Source organism: Zea mays, chromosome 8, assembly GCF_902167145.1.
Source record: "Zea mays cultivar B73 chromosome 8, Zm-B73-REFERENCE-NAM-5.0, whole genome shotgun sequence".
Lineage (NCBI taxonomy): Eukaryota > Viridiplantae > Streptophyta > Magnoliopsida > Poales > Poaceae > Zea > Zea mays.
Genome location: NC_050103.1, coordinates 126,709,457 through 126,720,590, shown reverse-complemented (window position 1 = coordinate 126,720,590; position 11,134 = coordinate 126,709,457). Strand labels below are relative to the sequence as shown.

The following is an 11,134-nucleotide window of genomic DNA, read 5'->3' as shown; positions in this document are numbered from 1 at the left end:
CGGGTAAAGTGCGGGTAAGCAATTTACCCGCCCGCCAACATATACACGCCTCTAATGTTTATCCGTGCCCGCGAGAGCTTGCGGGTAAAATTTTTGACCCGTGTCCGTACCCGCAGGATATCCGCGGATATCGGGCAACCCGTTACCTGCCAGAAAATAGCATGTGTGTATGTGACCATGTTCATTTCACCAAATACATCAACAGTTTGACAGACATAATATAATGACATATAATGATATAAGGAATATCGATCATCCAGAAACAAGTCTCAAACTCTCAAGATAATGAGTCATTAAAATATTTTCTAAGATAAAATGAACGCACAAATAAATTCCACACACTATTTGTCTGACTCTAACACACATAGGTACACAAACAGAAATGCACCATCTAGTAGTACACCAATCCACCATCCAGATTCCAGCGACCAAGTTCCAACAAGCAACAATCCACCAATCCACCATCCAGCAGTCCATCCATCTCACAAGTCATGGTATAATGGATCATGTATCAATGATTTCAGACTCCAAATTTTCCTAAGAGCAAAGAATACATGTACAGTAAGGTATAGTAAATAAAATAGAGGGAAGATTCATCAATGCAGGTTATAGTAATTACCAAGCCTTCTTCTTCATCATCAAGACATGTCATCAATGCATTAAGAGCTGAAGATTCAGGGCCTAATAGAATAAATCATTCAAAGTTAGTGTGTCTGTAAATAAAAGAAGGGAAACAAAACCAAATGAACTACATGTTATACCTAACATATCAGCTCGAGACCAAGCTTGCATACACATCAAAGCTTCCACCATGTTTGGGGCAAGTCTGCTACGGTGTGGGCTAATGATTCTACCACTAGTACTAAAGATGGACTCGGATGCAACTGTTGTCACAGGAATTGATAGGATATCTCGAGCAAGCTTTCTCAAAGTAGTATACTTCAACCCTCCAACTTTCCACCAATCAATGAAATCAAATTCAAGAGTTCTTGGCAGCATATCCTCTTCCAAGTAAATATCCAATTCTGTGCACACAAAAGATGTCGGCACAGTTTGTTCAGAAGCCATGTGCTTATCAAATATTTCATTCACCTCAGCATCACCCTCATTTAGTTCGATCTTTTTTGCTACTACCACCAGCCACAATACCATCAGTTGCACCAATCTTGGTCTGTAGGTCGAAAAGAAAAACATAATTTTTCTTTCTTCGCAAGGCGATCAAACACATGTACGTAATTTAGTGCAACATTAAGCATTAGGTACATAGAATTCCATCTTGTTTTAACATCAAGAGCTATTTTTATCATATTTAATGCCTTCTTGTGAAACAACCCTTTCAAATCGTTCATGTCTTTTGGGTGTGGCTGACCAAAAGGCGATAGTTTCACGGATCCTCCCTATTGCCTCTTCTACTACTTTTACACCCATTGCATCTTTTGCACCCAATCCATCTTTCACAATAAGATTGATGATATGTGCAACACAACGCATATGCATCAGTTTACCCCTAAGCATAAGAGAGGGGAGAGGCATCTTATCTTGCATTTCTTTCATAACATTGTCATTGGTACTGTAGTTGTCAAGAGTGACTGTCGAGACCTTCTTGTCAATATGTCAATCCAACAGTACATCATGAAGGACTTCACTTATAACCTCAGCTGTGTGTGGGTGTGGTACGTACAAGAACCTATGAGTATAATGGCAAAAAACAAGAGATCATATTAGTATACAAGTCACAACCAAAGGTAGTGCAACAAAGAAAGTTATTATTACCTTAAAAGATAGTTTTTTAGATTCCAACTCTCATCGATATAGTGAACAGTCACAGCCATGTAGCCTTTTTTTGATGGTTTGATGTCCACATATCCGTGGTGACAGCAATACGAGATCCCAGTTGCTGGAACTGATGCACCATGGATACCTTTTGCACTTGGTACATGTCCAAAATATCCTTTCTAATTGTATTTCTTGACATAACCTTAAGTAAAGGTTGCAATGCAGCACAAAACCTTCTAAAACCAACATGCTCAACAATAGAAAGTGGGTACTCATGAACACATATCATCAATGCAAGTTCTTTTCTAGCAACACCTTGATCAAACACATACTTCTCTAATAGAACATTTCCATCTTGTGTTTTAGATAATTTCAAAGTGGACTGTTTTAGACCTTTTCTTGTTTGTCGAGATTCACAGCTGTTTGCGTGGCTACGCAAATGACTTGTACCATTTCTACATACATCTGATAGTGTTTTGTGACACCAATTGCATTTAGCTTTCCAAGTACCACCTACACAGACTCTTTCAAAGTCTTGCCATACATCAGATTTAAGCTTCCTTTTACTACCAACCCTAACATCCTCATCTATTTCAACAGCATTAGTGTTGGTGGTTCCAGTACCTTGACCATCAGTAGGAGTAGGCGCTATTACATCAGATGGTGTAGGAGTAGGATCTTGTGGCGTAGATGATGGAGTTGGAGCTCTAGAATCGCGTCGACCACCACCACTAGCAGGTCCAGCACCATTGCCACTGTCTCCCAGAGTTGACATTACAAATAGAAATCAAAAAACCTGAAATGGATTAACAAGTTCATGAACTAGTAGATCAAGCAAAGAAACAAGCAAACAAGGGAGTGAGGGTGATGCAAACCACTGCCACTGTCTCCGACGGCCAAGAGCTTGCCAGTTGCCGCGCCGCCAAGGGAGTGAGTGCCTGAGGGAGAGGGTCGGTCGCCTGCACTGCCGCTACCGGTCTGGCGGTCTGCCGCCCGCCGTGAGCCCGTGACGGTCTGCCGCCATGTACCACGCACTGGCACACTGTCGGTCTGCCGCCGCCACCCGCCGTGAGCCCGTGACGTTGTTTCAATCTCTCAGGGAGACAAGGTCACAGGGAGTGGCCAGCCCGCCCAGCCGGCAGCCGCCAACGTGACCGCGTGAGAGGCAGAGGAGAGTGAGGATTAGGGATTTAGGGTTTTAGCCTTTGGGGATATTTGGTGGGCCGACTGAGAATTGGGCCGGACCAGGGGATATTTTCATGGGCTTGTAAATTAAGTGGGTAACGGGTAATACCCACGGGCACAATTTTATATCCTTTAATTACCCGCGGATGAGAGGTTTTGCCCGTATCCTTACCCGTGAGCGAGATTTCTTACCCGTATTCGTGCCCATCGGGTACGAAACCCACGGATACCCGTACCCGTGGGCAGATTTGCCATCCCTAGCCCCTGGATAGTCTGCCCTTGGATAGAGAAGAAACGATTCTTTGGACTGGTTCGGTTATTCCTGATCAAGAATGTTTCTATGTAATGGTTTTTCACATGGAATGGTTATCTAATTCATATAATGACCAAATAGTTACTGACGTAATATATCAAACATGCTCTTAATGATATTCTTGGGAATAGGGACAAAGAAATTCTTGTCCGCACAAACGAGGCCGGGTAAGAAAGAACCTAACATGAATAAAAAATTCTTCGTTGAGAGTGCATGCACTACCGAAATTACGTTCTTTACCGAGTGTCAATACTCAACAAATATTTTATCGGTAAAGGGTTCTTTGCCGAATACTTTTTTCGGACATTCGAAAAAGTCTTTGTCGATTGTCGAAAATCACTCGGCAAAGAAAAACACTCGACAAATTAATAATCGAAAAAACACAAAAAAACACCAAACCATTTTTTAATTAAATTATAAGAACAATTTCCAACCACTACCTATGATATCATATTCATGGCCCTCATTTTTCACTATTAATTTTTAATCAAATTTACATGTTTTGTGAATGGTGAGATTCAAACTCGCAACCTCTCTTTCACGTATACCCTCCTCTACCACTACACTACTACATCGATTATGTCTATATTACATTTTCATTCCTTATGTATTATAACAAACCGAGAGTAATTTTATTATTTAAGGCACTAAATGAATTCATTTGAAAATGTGACCAACTATAAAGTTGTATCACTTTTCGAGATCTACAAGTTCTATTTTGATAGTTTCTACATCTGAAGCCGTTTACAAAATTTGAATTTCAAATTTGAAAACTTCACATTAATTTTTCAATGATAAGATGATTTCAAATCAAAACATTGTCAATTACAAAGTTTCATTATATTTCAAGACCTACAACTTTTATTTTGATGGTTTTTCCATCCGAGATAGTTTGAAAAATTCAAATTTTAAAATTCAAACATAGTTTTGCATGACAAGATGATTTCAAACCAAAACATTATCAACTACAAAGTTTCATAACTCTTCAATACCTACAACTTTCATGTTGGTGGTTTTTTTCGAGGTCTTTTCAAAATTCAAATTTAAATTTTTTAAATTCAGGCGTAGTTTTCGTTGACAAGATAATTTCAAATGAAAAAGTTGCCAACTACAAAATTCTATAACTTATCGAGATTTACAAAATTATTTTGGTTATTTGGTCAATAGTTCATCTCACATGATGGTTATAACAATATGCACAAATTTTATACATCTCTCTCGTAGTTTCCTAAACTACGAGAGAGATATAAGTTTTATGAATAAAATTATTTTTAATTTTGTCATATGAAAAAATGTTCAAAATATAAATTGTACATCATGATGAGTTATACAAATTTTTAGTTGAAAACTTTTTCATTTGAATTAATTTACTGCTTTAAAATGTGATTTTTAAATTGTCTTTGTCTAGTGTTAAAAAAAGCACTCGGCAAAGAGCTATTTGCCGTGTGCTATATTTTTGACACTCGGTAAAAAACTTTTTTGCTTAGAGTTTTTTGAAAAAAAAAACCTTGGCAAAAGAAACTTTTTGCCGAGTGTTAAAAATAAAACACTCGGCAAATAGCTTCTTGACCGAGTGTTTTCTTTTACTTAGAGTTTTTTGAGTGGCACTCGGCAAAGAACTTCTTTCGGCAAAATATTTGGTACTCGGTAAAGAGCCAAATTCTGGTAGTAACGTGACATGTTAAGGTGTACTTGTACTTAGGAACGAAAGATGGTGGACTTCTTTTAGGTGAGACGTGAGGCCAGGGGGTGCATATGGCATCCAACTATCCATGTACACGCTTGTGCATACAGTGCCGCAAGTACTCTAGTACAGTACAACACAGGGCCTGCCACGCGAAAGAAAAGCAGCCCGAATAGCTAGGGAATCGCAAGAAAAGGAGCTACATATACACATATAATCTGTCACACGATATGATGCTCACGCACGTACGCCGCTGGGACACAAGCTCGTATCCTTTCCCTTTAGACAGCTGGGGCGCAAGCGGGACATTATTGATGGATCAAAAAAGGCCGCCGTGCGTGCGAGTGCGACGCCGCATGTCTCGTCCTCCTCTCTCGATCGTGATGGACTTGACGCTTCTCAACACCACCGAGGCGAGGTGGCGGGTCACCGGGCCGGGATGGTCCACGGAGGCATGCAGTTTCACGTGAGAGAAGCCAACACCTCTTCCGGCCAGTCCAGCTGCTGCCGGCCGCCGATAGAAAAGGATGCTTATAGAACCGTACCTGTGTGCACTACGTAACTCGTGCTTTTGTTAGCTCAGAGCCTAAGGCAAAGTAAACTATACAAGTAGCTAGCTTCCCATGATCTTGCAAGCCACTCATCTCTCAGTTGGTTCTAGACAAATAATTGCCTTTTATTATTTGTAGCTGCATCACCTAGCTTGAGATGAAATTGCCAGTTATCAGTCCAGAATCAGAGACTGGGAAGGAGTTGTTTTCCTACAGGAGTGAAGTTGTTGATGCACGATCGAGCCTATGGCCTAATTAGAACAGTCGAATCGATCAGGCCCACGCTTTGGAGTATGGACCGCGCGCGCACGGACTGCGAAAATTCGGTGCCGACCTCAGGTCGCTGATCGGCGGCGAGAGCTTTTGCTCGACAGCACTCACTTGGTATCCGCGTAAACAAGTTGCCCGGAGATCGAATACCTTTTGCTGCTCCAGTCGCCCGTTTGTTTATCCATGGCACCAGCAACGCTAGATCGCGGACGTCCGTCGCCGGCGCCCCCAGCCCAGCCACGAAAAAGATCTGGGATTCCCCCATTCCCCACCGCGCACCACCCCACCCCCCTTCTCTCTCCCTGACCAGCTTCATCTGCACATGCTGGCATGCTGCACGCGATCAGATCACATCCACGCGACGCGAACCCAGGCCCCGCCCCCGCCCGGTATATTCCCCGTCACCGCACCGCACTGCGCCGTGAGCCTATTCGTATATATATTGTCCGATCGCGGTGCGGCGCTTTCCGCCCGAACGAAACGACGAGAAAAAGGCGCTGGCGCGCGGATTTCAGGGGGGCGTACGCGTACGCTCGTCCTCCTTATCCGATCGCGGGGGGCCGGTGATTCAAGAAACAGTGCGGGGAAAGGGCGCGGGGAATCGGGTTCCAGGCCAGCGGCGCCGTCCGTCTGGGCTGCGGGCGGATGCATGCGACTGCAACGCAAGCCGGTGGAGGCAGACTGGCAGGCAGTGCAAGTTGAGCAGGGTTTTGGGTGGTCGCCGCCGTGGATTCCCCTGGTGGCCGCTTGCTGCTGCTGCCGCCCGTAGTGCGGTGTGCGTGCGCTGCGACCTCCCTCGCCGTGACCGTGAGGATGGAGGAATATGTGCCTCGGCCGGGCCCGGGCCCCCCGCTTTCTTTCGGATGGATGAGGTCTGCATGCGGGTTTGTACCCCCGAAATAATCCGTTTCGCCGTCGCCAAATATTCGGTCTCTGGCTACTACTGCCGTGTTGCAGTGCTGCTGCTGCCCAGTTGTACTGCTGCCGAGCACGGAGCGCCAGTGAGTTCCCGAATCCCGATCGGCAGCCATTACTCTGGAATGACGTAGTCTAGGTGTGATATTCCTCGAATTGACGGTATCGGTTCGGAGACACCGCTCTCCCTTAATTTGTTGCACATCAAATAAATAGTTGTCTCTGGAACCTTTCAAAATATGTAACCGTTCAGAGACCTCGCTTCAATTACTTTGGATTTAAGTTACAGTTTAGCTATGATATTCGATAACCAAATAAATAAAAAAGATAAGTCATCCGATAATTTCGCCAAACGAACTCGTACCGTGTGACATCCTTCATAACCTTTTATGTGCGCACCGGCCGTGCCGATCCTATATAGGGACCCTTTTTAATTAATTTGTATGTGGAGGAATTGGAATGGCAACTTGCCATTGCAGTGGACAGTGGCAGAAATTCTAGTTTAGTTGGTCGAAAAGGCAAAGGCGGGTGCACCGGGTTCCCAGCTTTAATTTCAACACTCATGTGTTGCCTTTACATAGTGTTTCCATCAACGCAAAAAGGCGAAGAACATAATCAGATGCAACTAACCCAAGATTTTCAAATGCAGTTTACAGTTTGCTCGATCCAAATCCTGCTCAACTGAATTGCCACATTTCTCCTATAACTAATGAAATAAAATACTGATCATTGGCCCAAAAGCGTGCCGCTGACCAGTGGCGTAGCTAGGATTTTTTCATAAGGTATGCCACAATAAATTTTTTTTATAAATAATTTTAGTATAATCTATGGTGATAATCCGTACTCACGTAATCCTGGGGTGCTGCTGTTTTTTTTCTATTGGTGTCACTGTTGCCTGTTGCTTCAAGCCCAAGCCTGCACCACTTCTACATCTGGACTGGACATGCGCTGCGTTTTTTTGCTCGATTTGGTGGGCTGGTGGTTCAGTGGGCCGGCCCATAGAGTATGCCATGGTCCACCCGGACCACCCAGCAGCTACGCCACTGCCGCTGACGCTAAGCATAACGCTATACCGTGTCCAGTAGTTCACATATATGATCACATAAAACATTATTTTGCATTGTAGAGTGTAGACTGCAATATTTGAAGTGTTAAATTTCAATATGAGTATAGAAAAGAGTAAGCTGTTCAAAATACCATTAGACATGCATGTCAAGGAGTTCAATTCTGTCCATATTTTTTTATAAATAAACTCAGCTCATATATAAAAGGCATATTGATATGAAATATAGCACGTACTACCAGGTAGGTAAACTTTCAATTTATTAGGAGTATGTATTCTCTCCTGTTGGATTAATGTGGGTCTGGTCCAAATTAATGTTAAAAAATAGTCAATGTTAAAGGTCCAATTCAATGCTACGGTGTACTAATACTTTATTACCATACCGAAAGTTCAAGAGACAAATCAATCCACTTAAATAGGTAGACCATTGGTGCATCTATTGAGAAGTTGAGAAAATGATGAATGACTACCACACGAGTGCATCGGCGGCTGGACCGGGTCGTGGCTGTGGGTGTGGCCATGGTAGATCAGATTTTGGTCCGAATATTCCTTGTTGCCTATTTTGGCTGGAGTGATGACCGTCTATTACTGTCGTCTGTTACTAGCCTTTTACTGTGTTATGGCTAGTAACGGGCGATCTTTAATGGTTGTCGGTTAGTAACGAACATCTCTGATGGCGTCGGTTTCTGGCTAGCTGTATCGGTTGTCGGTTAGTAACTGACGTCTCTGATGGTGATCATTACTGTCTCTGGCTCTATCGGCTGTCAGTCTATATGGAGGAGATGAGGCTGCTTCCGGTTACACGCGAACAAATTCTCAGACGAGTTGCACACCGTCCATTTCTGTCCCACCTTCTACGAGCACAGAGAGAGCGGGAGAGCAGGCCTCCAAAATCACCGCCCGCGGAGCTACACTTTCGTCTGACCAACGCTGATCCAGTTCTTCGTCGTCGGTGTCGTTCGTGGGACTGCACTGCGTACATTTCCCTGCAGCGACTGCGTACGACTACATCGAACACACACATGACATGTCTCGTGTGAATGGAGTCACTGCTGCCTTAAGCATCGGTCCATCCACGGGGTACACTCTGTTCTTCGTGTTTGTGCATGTTTTACTGTTGTTTATTGCTTATATGAGTAGTGATATACTAATGCTTCTTTGTAAAAACTTGGAGTTTCCTTGTAACACTTGCTTTACTATATATATACACATTTAATTTTGAGCAATTTAATTCAATAATTTACTTTTTTAGAATTAATTATCACGGTTGTATAGGATTGGAAATTAGGGTGTAAAAACTTTTGGTTATAAATTAGTTACTCGGGGTGAAGTTGAGCTTGCAATAAGGATTTAATTTAAGCAAGATTTTTTTTAGTATTTCGATCCACACCGACTTTAAGGAGTAGAACACTAATCAATAAGGATACTAGCCTGGAGGGTTGCTTGTCAATCCGGTACTGGCTCAATCTAGTGTCAAGATCTTAAGACGTTAATTAATTTGATCTACACGACGATTTTAGGACTCAAGCTAGCTCGTTTTCTACACGACAATTTCAGGACTCAAGCTGACATGGGATTAATCTATAGTGTCTGAGAGCTAAATCATGAAGGACTCGTTTGTTTCCCTTTATTTTGAGCAATTAAAATCTAATTAATGTAGTAGGATATTTTTTTAATGTGACATTCACAACTTTCCAAAATTTATATATAAGCTTATCTCAAATTTATGAGGTGAGAGATGAAAAATGATTATATAGATTTACGTGCTATTTTTCTAATTAATGTACACCTTATATAGCACACACTCTTATACTTGCTTCTGTATAGAATAAGTTGTTGGTCTCGTTCTGTTAGCATTCCGCTGATATATGGCTGCATCATAAGGTTAAGGGGACATCCATGTCGATTGTCGAGGCATGCCTCGCATGATGGTTTACCGTCAGCGCGCTCCCTGTATATGTAGGCAGCTAGGCCAGCTAGCCGTCTTAAGTCAAAACCATGCATGCATGCATCCTCCGTCGATATGCATGCATGCATCCTCTCGCTCGCTCCGGCCGGCCGGTGCCGGTCGGTAGTGCTCTACACCAGCACAGCATGCTCCAGGGCCTTGTCGGCCGCGGCGTGCACATCTCCATGGCTCGCAGATTTGGATCACCGACAGATCGAATCGTCGCTCACGATCGTCCGTCCTCAATATCTCACCCGGCCCATCACAAGTCAAGTGTTCCTTGCTCATTCGGCTAGTAGCTAGCTGTGCATGTGGCAGCCGCAGCATGCATTCGTCAGCGTCGCGGATCTTTAATTGGGGCCGCCGGCCAATAAAGTACGTGGAACGTGCATGCATTAGCTGTAAAGAAACAACGGCCGGCTAATTGCGCGAGCTGGTTCGCCCGCCCGCCCGCGAACCAACAGCCAGCCGGCGAGAGCGCCTTTGAAGCTTAGGCCCGCGCGCGCGCATGCACAAGATATTGAGGATCCGGGCGAGACCACTCCAGGGGCAGGGCTTTTGGATTCTTGGCCAAAAGCGGGCGGTGACGTCGACAGCAAAATGTCGTAAAGCTAGCTACGCGGGCGAATCAAAATGGCTTTGCGCAAAGGTCAGCAGCAGCAGCCAGCAGGGGGGGAAAGCATCGTCACCGGCTTTCGCAGGCCGGCTCCTTTCAGCTAGCAGCTTCCGGCTGGCTATAGGCCCTGGCCCTGGCCCCTGCGTGGTTGGGTGGGCAGTGGGCTAAGATGAGCTAATTTGTGTCTAGAGCTCAGTTTTGTTGTTTCTCACATGTGCATGCATGCATATGTCGATGTATCTATCATGCAGGTATGCACGCATGCATGGATCCAGAGAGCAAAAACCTTAACCCCCAAGGAATTAGTAGAGAGGTGTGACAACGATCGTCTTTTCCAAATGTGTTGCTGCGGGCCTGTCCCCGGCCCCCCGCGCGCTTTCGATATTCTGGATAGGATCGTTGCTGGCAAAGGCAAGGCGGGCGAGGACGGAATTGCACGCACACTAGATATATAGCTGATTAAAGGACCAGCTACTACTAGCTAGCTAGCAGCCAGCTTTGGAAGCATCCACAGATCGACCAGCCGGCCGGGTGGGCATCAACCATCAAAAGATGCATGGAGACGACCAACAAGGACGCGCGCCATTAGAGCATCTTCAAAAAAAAACTTTTTATTTTTTATCTTTTATCTTTTGACTCTATACTTATCTTTTTTTATAAATATTACACTCTACATATAGCATATCACTACAGTAAACGAAACAACTTCCGACGGCCAAAGCCGTCGGACATAAGCTTTAAACCGTCAGAAATAGTTTTAAATGGTCTCCTAGGCAGCCGTCGAACATAAGGGAGCCATCGGATTTGTATCGT

At 44.1% G+C, this 11,134-nt stretch overlaps 1 long non-coding RNA gene across 1 annotated transcript; it reads right to left on the bottom strand.

The window, feature by feature from the left end:
• Positions 1 to 449: 449 nt before the first annotated feature.
• LOC109941475 (uncharacterized) lies at positions 450 to 856 on the bottom strand. The gene is made up of 3 exons (XR_002264127.1): positions 762 to 856; positions 620 to 681; positions 450 to 537 (listed from the first exon to the last, which is right to left on the bottom strand). It is a non-coding gene; the product is annotated as an uncharacterized lncRNA (long non-coding RNA).
• Between the last annotated feature and the right edge of the window lie 10,278 nt (positions 857 to 11,134).